The 16477-nt window shown below is 44.8% G+C and overlaps 1 protein-coding gene across 3 annotated transcripts in view; it reads left to right on the forward strand.

Annotated features, from left to right (window-relative positions):
• Positions 1–16477, forward strand: part of LOC119461140 (cytochrome P450 3A29) — a 278911-nt gene that overhangs the window by 208742 nt on the left and 53692 nt on the right. For all 3 annotated transcript variants that reach the window (XM_049671788.1, XM_049671786.1, XM_049671787.1), the window contains exon 2: positions 2721–2848. The gene's annotated coding sequence lies outside the window, so the exon portion shown is untranslated. The remainder of the gene's footprint in view (positions 1–2720; positions 2849–16477) is intronic.

A 16477-nucleotide genomic window follows, 5' to 3' on the forward strand; every position in this document is an offset into this window, starting at 1 on the left:
GTGTTGCGAAACGAAGCACTCTTATTTTCGCCGAATGTCAATCAAAATGTATCCTCGAAGTGCGACTTGAACTCCAAAAGCTTGCAGAGAAGATTGACATTTTGCAACAATGTTACGGCGCATGCGCGAGCAAGTATATTTTCCAACCAAAGAACCTCCACCACAGGCTGGCAGAACGTACTATTCTTTCCATTCAACACTCGTCCCTGCCTTTCCTCTATTTCGTTTCTCCCTTTCTCTCTGTACACCGCGGAGCTTACAATCAGGCGAGACATTCGCGCATAATTTTTTTTTTTTTTTTTGAAAAGCCTTTGTGGTGCTCGTACGCTTTCGCTGGAATGTTCAGGGGCGAAAGCACTTACTAGAGCGAGAAAAGCAGTCTGGGAACGAGAGTTCTCAGTTGAAAAACATCCTTGCAGGAAAGCCAACTTATAGAGTTTTTGCAAGATGTCAATTGTGTGCCACCACTTACTATAGCCAACTGAATTGAAGTTGCTAGGACACCGCTCAAATCAGAGCTGTCCTCGCTCGCATGTCGGCAATTCGAGGAGACTGCGAGAAAAAAATGGGACTAACTGGCGAAAAAAAGAGAGAACACCGGCAATATGAGCAAGGTCGAGAGAGAATGACCGAAATGACCGGACGCTTAGCTGCACGACAAGCGAAGTCGCGTCTGTCGGCGAGTGTTACGGAGATCCCATTCTAGCGACAGCAGGTGTGCATTTCTTCCTGTTGTTGCCAGCTTTCCCCGACTCGCTCTCCAGCTAGGCGAGCAGTTTACGTAAGCGACGTACCGCGGTGTTGTTGTTTGCCCCGAAAGGCGGCCTCGGCACCGCTGCGCGAGCCAAACAAGAAACGAAGGCGACGCCGCGTTCGTTGGAGAGAAGGGGTACGGCACGTGTCGAGGTGAGAATAATACAGAAGAAATGACGCGGCCGTCCGTCGCGGGGGACTGGCTGGCATGGCTGGCGTGACGGAGGACGAAAACAGAAGCAGCCAAAAAGCGAGCAAGGAGTCAAGAACAAAAAGGAGAGAAACCCGAGTCGAAAGAGAGAGAGACAGAGAGAGACAGAGTTTCTCCACCAGTTGGCGCAGTGATCGTGACTGGCGAGTCGCAGTCAACTGTAGTGAGGCCCTTCTTGCCTCTGTCAGAGCAGCACGCAGTCAGGAAGAGAAGGGAGAGAGGAGGAAAGATGGAGGTATAGCTAGCGTATCATGACGGTGTCGTCTCTTTGACGTCACTGCAGGCTGTCGCACGCCTCGGTTGTCGCGAGGCTGGGCTGTCGGAAGCGGCAAAAGAACAGCAGCAGCAGCCGGCCAGTTAGACGGCCGGTCTCCTCTTCGAGAGCTGCTCATCCCATGCGCTTGGCAACGGCTCAAATAACGCAGTCGGCGCGGACCCCGAGCCCCGTGCATTGTCCGCGTGGTCGCGCGCGTGCTAAAGCTACTCTTTTGTTCTTTGTATTTTTTTCCTTCTTTTTTTTTCTGTCCTCTGCACACGGCACTCTCGTCTAGCCCGGGTTTATACTGCAGCTGTGACTCCGGTGTTGCCCAATTCGCTTGCGTGGGGCGCCGTTTGCTGCTTTGCCGAGGAACGTACAAGTCGAGAAGGCCAATAAGTGTGTTACTTTCCATTTCGGGCACAACGCTCTTGGGAGGTATTTTAGCGATGCTGGGCCTGCACTTGTGCCAGCCAAAAGGAGATTCCCTGGAAAAGTCCGCGTCAACACGACGCGACGCTTGCATTGTGAATTATTACAGTTATTTGTTTTCTTTGGTGCTTTTTCTTTTATGTCGTCGCCCAACGCGGTGAAATGGTGCATATGAGCAGGTCGCGGAAACGTTCAAAATAGACCTTCCTAAAAAACAACTATCAGAATTGGAAGCAATAAAACATAGTTCTCACATGATCCATCTGGTTGTCCCCATTAAACAAAAAATGAATGGGGACAGGATGCATTAAAAAAAAATAGAGGAAAGGTTGACGAGTAGTTCATCAGTAGTTAACATTAACAATAATCAGTAGTCATCAGTAGTCAACTATTAACTAATTCAGGAAGCTTACTGTAAAGAACAATGCACACTGAGGCCGTGTTATGTTTTTTCTTTCGTCCAATTCTAATGAATTCCTATCATCCGTCGTACTAAGTGGCCCTTATCGGCAATAGTGTGGTGCGTCTTCTTGCGAGCGAATGACGAATGGCAAAATGGAAAATAAAAAGCATCCTTGCATATTTCGGGCCCTGGTCAGTATATACGTGCGCGATGGATGACTAAGTGGAGAAATGATAGGCAGCTTTGTCGTTTTTATGCACGCAGTATCATTCCCGCACAAATGATATTGTTTATGGCATTGACATTTTGACATTGATATTTACTGACATATGACATTTGACACATGACATCGACATTTATGACATTGAGAGGATTACACGCGCGCTAGTTTATGTCACCGATACAAGGAGGGCGCAACAAACAACTACATTTGTGGAATTCACTTATTGCCCCGAAGTACAGTCAACCACAAATGTTTGCGCACTACTGAATCTCAGGAAACATTGAATTTCCGAGCAGCCTGTAACAGTTGCCCGTAAAACCATACACCCCGAAGTTGTTCACGTATACTAGTAGAGGCTAGAAATGTGAATGGCCGGCTGCGTTGTGGGTTTGCGGAGATATCCAGCGTTTTTAATTATTTTTTTGTCTTCCTTTTTTTTCAGATCCCGTGGTCCGTAAACTATTGTGGTCGACTGTACTCGCTGAAAGACTGCCAACGCCGGATGATGGCTCGCCTAGCACAAAGCGATGACATGCGTAAGGCTTCACTGCATAGCGTTTTTGTGTGCCTGTGAGTACTGCTTCTCTGCAGTAAGTATAGTGTCGAAGCCTTCTTTACAGGACATTGGAACAAAGCGTTGTAGGATTGCATGTGCTGAGTGCGAGAAATGTAACATACTGCTTTGCTTCTTGAAGGAATGTAGAAATGCAATGTGTGTAAGGTGGAAGAAACTTGTAACCTTGAATACGAGCAGGCCTAGTAAATGTGATATCGCAGATAATGTATTTCTTGTCTTCGTTTATGCGAAACATATTCATGACTGACATGCACGTAGGACCTTGGATACGTAATTATCACTTGGCATAGCAGCACGAAGACTAGAATTTTTAATATAAATAATAAAGTCAGATTTAAACGAAACAAATCAAAATTGACGCATTTGTCCAAAATTAAGAAAGCGTGACGCTGCAATTTGTTGCGAGGGAGTTAGGCTACGTTCACACTCGGGAAGCGGCAAGCGGGCGGAAAGGCCGAAGCGGCCAGAAAATCTTTTCCGCGCATGTCCAAGTTGTTCACATTTGTTTTGCTATCGCCGCTGCCACCGCTGCCGCTTTCGCCCACATCCATCTAGTCTGCGTACGTTTGTCGGCGTGGTGGCGCTCATTATCGCGCCATTTCGAGCGGTATGTTCATTCATTGTCCCACCCGGCATCAAAAGTGTTCATTTCGTGCAACTTTGCGTGTCATCTGCGACCTTCGGTAAATTCCTCGTAGCCGTTCCGTAATTTTCCTCGTACGGGCACGGTAGCGCTGAGTCAAAGGTTGGTGCCTAGGCGTGATTATATTTCTTTAATAGCTTTTGCTTACAGCTTGTAATAACATTTCATCATTTCGTATTACTGGCGGCGCCTCCAGTACACCAAATCTAAAACCCGGGCTGGCCCTTGTGTTGGGGCTCGCCGAAGCCTGCGCGTCCTACGTGAGACCTATGCTCCCAATCTATTGTCGCGACGTACAATGTACAATTTTACGACCGGATGTTTACATGCTAGTGGAGCTTCCGGTCGAGCGGAACAACTTTCCGCCGCGATTCCGCCTCGCCATGGCGAAAAAATCGGTCCGACACAGATTTTGCTTTCCGTCTGGTTTTCCGCCCGCTTCGACGCCTAAGCGGGCGGATTTTTAGAAGTTTTTGCCGCTTCCGCCTGCTTCGAGACCAAGTGTGAACGTAGCCTTAGCTGGAAAATGATGGCACCAAAGGAAGTCGCTATGTGGCTGGTTTCTCAGATCATCGTGACGTAAACTAAATTGTAAGTATTGTGAAATAAAATGAGTAAATTGAACGATTTATTTCGGACTTGGGAAATATAGGCAAGGTCCAAACGGGCAACAGTACCAAAAAAAGTCACAGTTTCACCCGAAAGGCGAAGCTTCGATTGCGATAGCAAATTAGTGGACAGCTCTATGAAGTAAGGATAGTAGTTTTATCGTCCGTATAAGCTTGTAAAGATAGGCTCACCAACTAAATTAACAAGCATGGTGTCACGCGCGCACAAGCAAACATGAACACATCTCACTCGATGACTGTGGAAACTCGCTGTCAAAACGCTAGAGAGAGCGAGCGCGACCGCAGCAGCGAGCGAATTGACCTTCGTGCTGCCTCTTGCATCAACGCGAACTAATCCGCGAAAACACAGCGCAAGGCCAACTCTATCACCCATCGCAGATGGCTTTCAAGTATAGTGTACTAGAATATGGTCGAGTGGGACGAGTGGCTGGGGCGGCGCATGCTTTGCAGTGAGGCGTCCGACGTGGAAAAATACTGTGGCGGCGCTGCGATCGAAGTGGATTGGGCCGCATCAAGGTTGCGGCGTTGGAAACTGCTGGCGATCGATACTGCTCGGCAGGGCCATTCGTACTACTTCGCGCGCTGGTATTTGCGTTCATACCGCTCAAATGGTGCTCATAATTGCACATGACATGTATTTATGCCTTAATAATAAATTCCTTTCTTTCTCTTCTTTATTTGATTTGATTTGATTTTTTTAATGCCGTTCGGTGATTGCGCGTGCATTGCGGCCGCAGTGTAGGCTTTCATTCTACTATGTTATTGTATACATACGGCAAATGTCTCGACCAACATGAGGAAAATATCATACTTGGCATCATCGCATGTTGCAGAACTTGCAGCCTTTGAGTCGCACTACTTTTTATTGACGCCGAACATTCGCATAAACAGAATTTTCCACAACTGTAAGGTGGTACTGCAGTTTTTTATCTCAATCTCGCGGCGCATGTACACATGAATAATTGGTGTTCGACCTTACAGTTATCATACGCCATCTAGATAAGAAAGGACACCAGTCATTTTTCAGTGGCTAACAAGTATAATTGGACATTATCGCCAACGAACGCACTTAAAAACGACCACCGTTCATCAATAAATCCCGCTTCCAAAAAACTGGCGCTGCGCGAATGTGTATTTCCGCGCCAGTGCACAATATCTGAGTACGAGACGCAGCACGGTAAACTGCGTTCCTTGCACCCCAGCCTGAGCCTACGATTTTAATCACCCGCCGTGGTTGCTCAGTGGCTATGGTGTTGGGCTGCTGAGCACGAGGTCGCGGGATCGAATCCCGGCCACGGCGGCCGCATTTCGATGGGGGTGAAATGCGAAAACACCCGTGTGCTTAGATTTAGGTGCACGTTAAAGAACCCCAGGTGGTCGAAATTTCCGGAGTCCCCCACTACGGCGTGCCTCATAATCAGAACTGGTTTTGGCACGTAAAACCCCATAATTTAATTTACGATTTTAATCGAGACCGTCCCGCAGGGACGCAAGCTTTTTGTGCAGATTATGGCAGGGCGTGGCGTTCACCAATGCCTACGCATGCCGCATAGTAGTGGCCGACATCGCAGCTTGTACTTACGGCAGTGACGAGGCAATTATCCATCATGTTCTGCGCTAGTGTCCACAACATTGTGCTTGCCTTATGCGATGTGTTGAACCAGTTGAATGACCTGCCTCAGTCTTGAGATAATTTTGCCCCACTGACGTGACAAATTAACGCACCAGAATGCCACGTAAACATTAAATTGCTTTTTGTGATAACGAGGCCTGTGTGAACGCCTGTAATACTTTCTGCAGGCTTTTTTTTTCTTTGTTTTCTTTGCCGCTCTCTAATTAGGGTAGCTAATTTTGATGGGGGCGAAACGCAAGAACGCCCGTGCCCCGTGCATTGGGGCACGGGCGTTAAAGATCCCCTGGGCGTCAAAATTATTCTGGAGTCCCCCACTACGGCGTGCCTCATAATCAAATCGTGGTTTTGGCACGTAAAACCCAGGATTCATTCCTTAGGGTAGGAAAGGGGTAAGGAAGATCCACAGAAATCGCACATGTGGTTAACCTCCCTGCCTTTTCTCTCTCTTTCTCTCTCTGAGACATAAACACGTGTTCGCATGCACGCATATTTTGTGGTTCTTCTGGTCACTAGGTTGTTCATCGAACTTAATTTCAGGTGCATACTTTTTCATCCAACCAGCTCCAGAATCCTGAGATACTATGAAAAAATCCCAATGCCCCAGTGACAACCTTGTTCTCTTAACTCAATAAAGGGGAAAGCACTTGCAAACTCTTGATTGCTCGATACGTTTCGAGACTCCTGAGTTGTCAGTCAACGAAGTGCCATCAAACCATCGTCGTGTCGCTGCCACCGTCGTTGTCAAAATGTGTGTTCGTCGCACAGTGACAACTTTAAAGACAAAGTGTTTGTTGAAGTATGTGTCTTTAATAGGTGTCACGCGTGAAACAAAGCATAACGGCCGATCAATCGAATGAACAAACTAGATCGGCTCGTTTCCTGGCAGTGGTAGTGGATTGTAGCAACAGGCGGGCTTAGCCTCGCCATAGTTGCTCCGCCGAGAGTTGCTCAGCCTGAGAGTCTCTTAATTTCTGTAATTTGTATTCTCACTGGGGTATGTCACAATCAGTCTCTCTTAGGAGCGCAAGAACAAGCCTTAAAGATTACTTTCTTTCTAGATCATAACTGCAAAGGAAAAGGATCGGTTCCAAGGCACGCCTGTACACGTTTGGACAGTCGCTTGTGGCAGTAACAGCGGCACTGGCGGCGTACAATATAATGAAGAAAGGAAACACGCATACAAGTGGAAAAGGTAAAGAATTTCAGAGAAAAGTACATGTGTATGATAAGTTGACAACTGACTACACTTTGACGTGGCAATTACCTTCATTACGGCGATAGATAAGAGTATACAGCTAACGTACAATGTTAGAAAGCAGTGGACGTCCCTGATAACCGATAATACACGTTGAGGTGGTATAAGACACTTTGCAGCGTTCCATAACAGAATAACTGACGTATTTTGTTTCTGTTCAGTAGTAAAAGCCTAATGAACTTACGCTGTCAGTTTATACAAATTAGTGTTGCATGATGCGCTGCATGTGTACAGCACGTTTGACATGTAGAGCGTGCAGTATGTCTGTATGCGATAGACAAAAAAAAATAACGCGGACGACATTTGTGATTCCTTATCGATCCATGTATCTGAAACGCAGTTGCTGAATGATGAACCCAAAGGCAATTTGGGGGAATATATGACAAGGTGTGTACCGGCTCCTGTATATGATGCGGTACGCTTTAGAACATATGTGCCGTTGCAGATGCAGCTTCCTTAGCATGTGTCATATCCCAAGTATTAGAGAGCAAACCAATAAGAAAAGTACTAAGTGCGCTTCATTAGCTAACATGGACGCATGGCTAAACCTAATATGGCAATAAGGACATGTGGCCTCTAGCCCGATTGTTTTGCAATTAGGTGCTCCTCCTCAGTTACATTATACGAAAGGTTGATGTCCTTCTACTGTAGAATGCGATCAACAATCGTCGAACAAACAATGTTTCACGATGTAGGCAACGTGTCGACAAGTGGGCTTGTCTTCTTGAAATTTGTGCAATTTACGCACAGCACCGGACATCTCAGATTCTTTTTATGGAGCTTCTGAGATGCAGAACTTGCTTTTTTTTTACATGTTGTAATAGGGTAGGTTGGTGCCTTTAGGTGCCACCTGGTACTTCTCATCGCTTGGCAAAGAAAAAAAATTGTAGTACAAAAATTGTAGCAATATGTGGCTCAAAAGTATCACAAATACAGTCCGTCAGCCTTAACACAAAGTTCTGTACATGATTCAAATAACCCACAGAACATAAACATGCATACATGTGCATATGTAAACACAAGTGCGTCGAACTGTCCGAGAACACATGAAGAAGTTCTCAGTTTCACAGACTAGTACACGGACTATAGGTATAGCCATACATAATATACTACACAAACATAGGGCAACCTGGAAAGCATACACTTACATCACACATGTATTTTTCAGCGGACACTATAGTTTAATATAGACCTAATACAGCAGTGTTTTTAAGAAATGTTTTAGAGGAACAAGCACTTTTCTCCGAAGTCCCGCTGCTGGCCGTGGGCCAAGTATTTTTTTTTTTTTTTTAGGGTATATAGTCGTCGCTCTGTTAGTATTAAGTATGCTCTCAAATTTCTCGTCCTGCAGCTTTGTGCCTTGGACACTAGAGAAGGAGGTGATGCACATATTCTTCTGGGTGGCCCGAAGAGCACTGCGGATAGGCCCACGTTTCATCCTGCGCAGAAAGTGCTAAAAGATCATGGCAAACCGTCATGGCATCACGACACAGAAAAGTTTCTGCGTATACCATGATGGTTCGTCTTCTCTGAGTTCTTTTGGGGCTCTGTTTGGATCATTTTTGGTTTTTGATTGTATAATGATTCACGGGATCTGTGACAACGTTCCCTGAATGTAGTTTTGTTCGGCTTGGCGAAGGAATTAAAAAAAAGCCGGCAGATCCCACGCCCTGTGGGAATCGATGTTATGCGAAGCAGTGTGCGGGGAGCCTACCAAGTTAACAAAACGACCATGAGAGCACCAAGATGTAGGCGGCTGTTTCATGACCTACATGACACGCATGTCATGACCTATCATTTATGTTCTTCATACATTTATCATATTACGCCAATTTTGGTACATACCTCGCTAACGAAACGACCATGAGAGCACCAAGACGTAGGCGGATAGATAGATAGATAGATAGATAGATAGATAGATAGATAGATAGATAGATAGATAGATAGATAGATAGATAGATATAGATAGATAGATAGATAGATAGATAGATAGATAGATAGATAGATAGATAGATAGATAGATAGATAGATAGATAGATAGATAGATAGATAGATAGATCATCATCATCATCAGCCTATATATATATTCACTGCAGGACGAAGGCCTCTCCCTGTGATCTCAAATTGCCCCTGCCTTGCGCTAGCTGATTTCAACTTGCGCCTGCAAATTTCCTAACTTCATCACCCCACCTAGTATTTTTCCGTCCTCGACTGCGCTTCCCTTCTCTTGGTATCCATTCTGTAACTCTAATGGTCCATCGCTTATCCATCCTACGCATTACATTGTCTGCCCAGCTCCATTTTCCCCTCTTAATATCAACTAGAATATCGTCTATCCCCGTTTTCTCACTGATCCACACCGCTGTCTTCCTGTCTCTTAACGTTAGGCCTAACATTTTCCGTTCCATCGCTCTTTGTGCGGTCCTTAACTTGTTGTCGAGATTCTTTGTTAACCTCCAAGTTTCTGCCCCATATGTTAGCACCGGTAGAATGCAATGATTGTACACATTTCTTTTCAACGACAGTGGTAAGCTCCTAGTCAGGATCTGCCGTATGCACTCCAACCAAATTTTATTCTGTAAGTTTACTTCTCATGATCAGGGTTCCCTGTGAGTAATTCACCTAGATAAACGTACTCTTTACAGACTCTAGAGGCTGACGGGCGATCCTGAATTCTTGTTCCCTTGCCAGGCTATTGAACATTATCTTTGTCTTCTGCATATTAATATTCAACCCCATGCTTACACTTTCTCGGTTAAGGTCCTCAATCATTTGTTGTAATTCGTCCCCATTGTTGCTGAATAGAACAATGTCATCTGCAAACCGAAGGTTGCTGAGATATTCGCCGTTGATCCTCACTCCTAAGCCTCCGCAGTCTAAGAGCTTGAATACTTCTTCTAAGTGTGCAGTGAATAGCATTGGAGAGATTGTGTCTCCTTGCCTGACCCCTTTCTTGATAGGTAACTTTCTACTTTTCTTGTGGAGAACCAAGGTAGTTGTGGAATCCTTGTAGATATTTGCCAAGATATTCACGTATTCCTCCTGTACTCCTTGATTACGCAATGCCTCTATCAGTGCTGGTATCTCTACTGAATCAAATGCCTTTTCATAACCTATGAAAGCCATATAGAGAGGTTGATTGTACTCCGAAGATTTCCTGCTTACTTTATTGATGACATGGATATGATCTATCGTATAATATCCCTTCCTGAAGCCAGCCTGTTATTTTGTTTGACTGAAGTCGAGTGTTGCCCTGATTCTATTGGAAATTATCTTGGTGAATATTTTATCCAATACCGAAAGCAAGCTAATCGGTCTATAATTCTTCAGCTCTTTAATTTCTCCCTTCTTATTGATTAGTATAATGTTGGCGTTCTTCCAGCTCTCTGGTACACGTGAGGTCGTTAGGCGTTGCGTATAAAGGGCCGCAAGCTTTTGAAGCATGATATCTCCTCCATCTTTGATTAAATCAACCATCTTCTCCACCAGCTTTTCCACTGGTCATGTCTTGCAAGCCCCTTCTAACTTCATCGCTAGTTATAGAAGGAGCCTCTGTATCCTGTTCATCACTACTTCGAATGAAAGTAGCTTGGCTGTTCTGTACAGGTGTATAGATAGATAGATACTCTCAAATTGGCAAATGTTCGCCAAGAAATGCTTCGCATGTAAAGTCATTGTTAGTGGCACCTGTGCGTCTAATGCGCCTTCTTTTGGCCTCGTGTTTCCCTGCGCTAAACCATATTTCGTCAAGATGTACCAACAAGCGCATTTCGCCATCCTTGTCGAATATTGAATGTTTCTTCGTTATTGTGGGCCCGATTCACAGTTGTATCCACTGAAGTGTTTCGAGAAATATTGCGGTGACCAGAGATCCACTGAAACGCTATAATGTGATTCTTCGCACTTTCTTTTGTGAGCTCTTACAGTGGTTTGTAGAATAAATATGTACTCAACGAGTTATTGCCCATACTTTTTTAGGGATGCAAATGCAGCTTGAGAATCCCTAAAACTTATCCATTTTTGCGCATTTTCAACTGATGGTATGAAGCGCAAAGCTAATAGAATAGCAAGAATCTCAGCGATGGCGGTAGATGTTACTCGGGATAATTTAAATGTTTACTGTAATGTCAAATGTGATACGATGAATGCTGATTCAGAAGGAAATATCGTGGCACGATCCGTATGTATACACGTGGATATACTGAGGATTTAAGGTGTATATATATGGTATACTGCCAGTTGCTGCGCGGCTGTCATGAACATGTCTCTCTTAGCAATTTTTATCTCAACCGACAATTCAATTTTAGATGATGCCAGCATACAAGGACGATAAGGAATGTCCGCTTGGTGTAAATGAAAGCTAGGTAGCAATGTTTTATGTTTCTGAACAACCTTGTGAATTGCGCTTTTGTACCTTTCCCTGAGGGCCTGATCTATAGTGAATGTTCTTATGCTGCGTCAAAATGCGGTAAGCACGTCGACAAATTTCAACCGTACGTATAACTGTAAAGGGCTTATGCTGAGCTTCAGAGATAACTAGAAAACTCGAAATCAATTTCTTGCTTTATGAATGCATTATGTACGTGTAATAGTGAAGCAACTGCTGCCCCCCCCCCCCCCCCCCCATTACTTGTTTGGAGTGCGACTGAGACAAGGACACACAGAGAAACAGATATAACAGAACAATTTCTGGTTCCCTGTTGTGCCGGCTAGTAGTGTAAGTACGTTTATAACAGTGTTGACTTGTTTTTCAGTTACCCGGATGTGTGAAATCCAAGGCATTTGTCGGATCAAAGTTTGCCTTTAAAGTTTGAGAAGAACATCCTTTAGCTGTAGTCTAGTGAAAGGCAACACAGCTGTCTTAGCTTACGAAGGACCCATGCCCATTTCTTTCAAAATGCTGTCACTAAGATCTGATTTGTTCGTAGTCCAGAGGCCCATGTACAGACGTCATTTGAGCACAGTGAATACTGCATGCTAGAGGCTAGTCACATCATTTATTTATTTATTTATTTATTTATTTATTTATTTATTTATTTATTTATTTATTTATTTATTTATTTATTTATTTATTTATTTATTTATTTATAAATTTATTTATTTATTTATTTATTTATTTATTTATTTATTTATTTATTTATTTATTTATACATACTGTCAATCCCAATAAGGATTATTACAGGAGGACAAAAGGAGACAGGGATTTAGTACAAGGCAAAAAAAAAAAAAACATGGTACAACTAGACGTCGTCAAATCTACAGAAGCAAGTTATACCACAAATTATACAAAGGTAAATTGTACAGACAAAATGGCATTGGCACTTGAGTTAAATGAGAACAAAGGCAACAATATGAAACTCTTCTAAAATTGTGAGGCTAGCAAATCGCTTTCGATTAGTTCAGAGAAATGGGCTAAGGATGTGCTGCTGGTAATGGAGGGGGTCAGGTTATTCCATTCTCTAATCGCCAGGTGAAAAAACGAGAATTTGAGGGCATCTGCATGGAATCTGTAAGAAGCAAGTGTGTGAAAGTGTTTCTGGCGGGTAGTTCTTGCTTCGGATTGCTTAATATAACGGGACTTGTCTATATTTAGGTGGTTGTGTAACAGTTGGTACATTACCTTTAAGCGTGCCAATTTCGCCCGGTTTTTTATGGTTAGTAATCCGGCCTTCTTAAGTAGTTCTGTAGGCGAATCTGTTCGGTTAAATTTGTTAAAGATGACCCTAAGCGCTTTTCTTTGAACTCCTTCGAGCTTGTTGGTTAGTTTTTTTGTGTACGGAAACCAAGCAGTGAGCAGTGTTTGCGTATTCCAGGATGGGTCTGATAAGTGTATTGTAGGCCAGTAACTTTGTGTCGGGTGGTGCTAGCTGCAATCGTCTTTTTAGAAAAAGCAGTCTTTTTAGTTCAGATGATGTGATGTATGGAATATAAGAATCCATTAATTTACATTACGCCATTAAAAAAAAGCATAATAAAAACACTGCCCTGAGGAACGCCTTGCGCAACGCTGTGGTAGTTGCTGTGCACTTCGCTTGTTTGCATAAATATTTTATTTTAGTTCAAGCATTTTGAAATCCATCGCGGTGATCAGCCACATAGGCCTTGCTCTAACTTACTAGCGAGCACAAGGATGTGACTTACAGTGTCGAATGCTCTCTGAATGTCTAAGAATACTGCGATTGCTATATTTACACACATGCATCGACGCATCTGACAATGTCACACACCACATTCAGAGTGCAACGCCATTGTTAAAACCCTGTCATATAGACGGAAAGCACACTCGTGTATTCAGACCACCACTGCCGACGACTGTCCACCATCTTCTGCACTGCCTTACAATAACAGCTTGTAGGGCTTACGGGTAAGAAGGAGTCAAGGGACAATTAAGGGTCTCTTCAGGTTTAAGGAGTGGAATAGCACAAGGTACTTTCAATGAATACTGAAGAGTCTGTTTGATCCCGATATTGTTAAATAATTCTAGAGGACTCATTCTATTTGCTGGTCCGATGTTTTTTAACATCATATACGTAACGCCATCTGGGCCTGCTGCTGTCCTTGTACGGCGTAATGAACCTGTTGCCCATCGCTAATTTAATCCACGAGTAAGATGCCTTTTCTTTGTCCCCGCCATAAACTTTAGACGACATTACGACATTCTCCAGAGCCATTCTGTTTTCGAAATCTCGAAGTAATCTAAATGTGACCGGCGTGTGAGTCTAATCATGCTATAAGAAAGGTGCTTTTGTTGTGACCGGGTTGTCGACTACGCGTTTGTTGTGCCTTTGATAAAGATTTTAGTTCGAGCCATATCGCGCTAAAAGTGAATGTAAGCTGGGTTATTCTTCGGGGCACAGCTCGGCGCCGTAATCCCAACGACATAGGCCGCGCTAATGGAACGGGGACCCCGTGCCGAGGCGAGCGCTCATTATGAAATGTAGGGCGTTACGTAACAGCCCCGCGGCGCCCATTTCTCGGCGGATTAAATGCGGCAGCAATACCCTTCCCCCTCCTTTACTTCGCCTTCTCGCGTGATTGATTCTATAATCTCGCTTGCTCCCACTGGCCTGGCGGGTATGCGATCATTCTTGTTCATAGTATTTTGTGTCTGCGTACCTTCAGCTCGGATTTAACAGTGGCGAAAAACATTCTTCTTTCAGTGGTAGCGTTGCAAAATATTGTCTTCGGATCCACTTTCCTCGTTGCAAAAGCAGCCAGTATCATGTTTCAAAAGCTACAAATTTAGCCGTGCATCCTCCCTCCTGTTTTATTTTTCTTATAGGCAGATTAACGAAAATGTTTTGTAACTAGACAGGAGAGAACATTCACTTGAAATTAACTATATACGGTTTTATAACCACTGAAAACGTCATGTGCAGCCAGGTCGTCCAGGCTTGAAAGAGTAAAACATTTCGGGCAATGGCTGCTGCTAGCACCTTACAGCCTGAACATTCAGTGTCTGCATACATTTTGCAGGTATGCACAGGCCCAATGGAATGCCCCCCCCCCCCCCCCCCCCTGGCCCCTGATCTAAGAAGGTAATACTTAAAAACAGTCGGTGACAATTTTGCCCAGTCATACCATGATACACGAGGAACTGCAAGATGAGCCTATTTCTATCTTTATATGCATGGCAGCGTTAAAAGCCAAACTATATATTACCCTATTTCCTCTTATGTGAAAAAGCCGAATTTGATCAACGCTTCATTTGACTGACTAAAAAGAAGGAGCCACATCACGTATTGCACGCGCTCTCCCTTCAGCTCGCACGATGACTTTATTCAAAGCAGCGACTGCAAACGAATAACGGAGGGAAAAGAGGGCGGCTCAGCAGGCTCGCTTTTCAAGTTGGTCGGGAGGGGCGAGGTCATTCGCGAAACGAGGTGGGTGTGGATGGATCACGACATGAGATCGCCAGTAAACTTATAAAGAATTGAAAGGGGGCACGCTGCGCAAGCGATATCCACACGTGCGCGACCCGACAGCGGGCTGTCCAAAAGTTCAGAAGGCTGCTGTAGAAGTAATTAACGTGCTCAAGAACGAAATGCAGTTCCGTAAACTTATTTTGCTGGTCTAAGTACGTGTCCATTATTTATCGCTATTTTAGAAAGACTATAATCTCGCGCTGCCGAATGGAGTGGCTTCAGGCGGCTTGGACACAAGCACCGCGGCGGCCATCATCGTTGCCGTGATATCTCCTATGCCAAATTTTTTATGGTGTCTGGCTGGGCTCCATAAGAAATTCCTGAATTGCGGAGCAAACATTCTTGTGGCTGAATCCTAGAGTAGAGCTCCCAACGAGAGTCCAAGTGCAGCGCGAAACATTGCTATCGCTGTTAACGCTTCGCGCTTCGTGCATAAATTGCCACTCTTGCTAATTTTTTCTAGCCTTTCCCCTTTCCCAGCGTAGAGTAGCCAACCAGACTGTTACTCTGATTAACCTCTCTGCCCTCCATCTGGTATCATTTCCCTTTTCCTGGAACGGTTGAAATCTAGTGAATGCAGCCAGCAGGCGTGTTCAAACTGCGCATCTGCCTAACCACCTCCGACATATGTGAGCTAGCGCTAGCGCTCCGAGCTTGTACTAGGCGTTCAATTAACGAACGACATGAGTTCTGGTCACTGTTGACTTGAGGAAGTCATGCAGGGAAGACCGGTCGTTCAGTAAATAAGAACGCATGAATTATTCAGTGATCGCTTCGCGCAAACCGAGCGCAAGTAGATGAGCATCAAAAGGGCACAAGTTTCGGAGGCTGGCTCCTGTGGCGTTTCGCGACGCTTGTGTGTTCCAAAACGAGAACGAATGCTTGTTTCCCTCACCTTTCCCAGTGCTTCTAATGTTGTCTTGGCCTTTGCTCTTTTGCAACTTCGGTAGCGGGGAGGATAATTCGTTCGCACAGACGTAAACAGGGCTCTCGATAGCATGTGAACTCTGTGATTCATGCAGTCGCGTGCCCTGGAGATGCAAATGGAGATTGCATTATCGAGGGTTTATATGCCCTATGCGTGTAAGACACTCACTCAATCTTTCCTCAGTTTCGTGATCCTCCTGCGTTCCACAAATAAGCAACGAGACCGCTCTGATTTCTTCGATAAGCGTAGACTGACAGTGTTTACCGAGCACGCTGATAAATTGTTTTTTTTTTTCAGCAACGCACGTCGGTAGGCTCACGGGTCAGATCGAGATCTCAATGACGGAACGAAGCAACTTCAGACACCGCAGGGGCCACATAGTTTACAGCAATCGACGAGCCACGACGGGACGACTGTCGTCCCGGATATGCAGTGTAGGAAACCGGAAGTTCGTGCACACTGGCGGGTCCGATTCTTCGCCCGCGCTGGGAGGTCAAGCAGACCCGACGGTTCCGCGGTCACTGAAGGGGTCTGTGCCTTTCCAGCACATCGCAGTGAGGATCTTTGACCTCGCAGTGAAGTGGACTCGATTCTGTCGCTCTCCGCGTA

Source organism: Dermacentor silvarum, chromosome 8, assembly GCF_013339745.2.
Source record: "Dermacentor silvarum isolate Dsil-2018 chromosome 8, BIME_Dsil_1.4, whole genome shotgun sequence".
Classification (NCBI taxonomy): Eukaryota; Metazoa; Arthropoda; class Arachnida; order Ixodida; family Ixodidae; genus Dermacentor; species Dermacentor silvarum.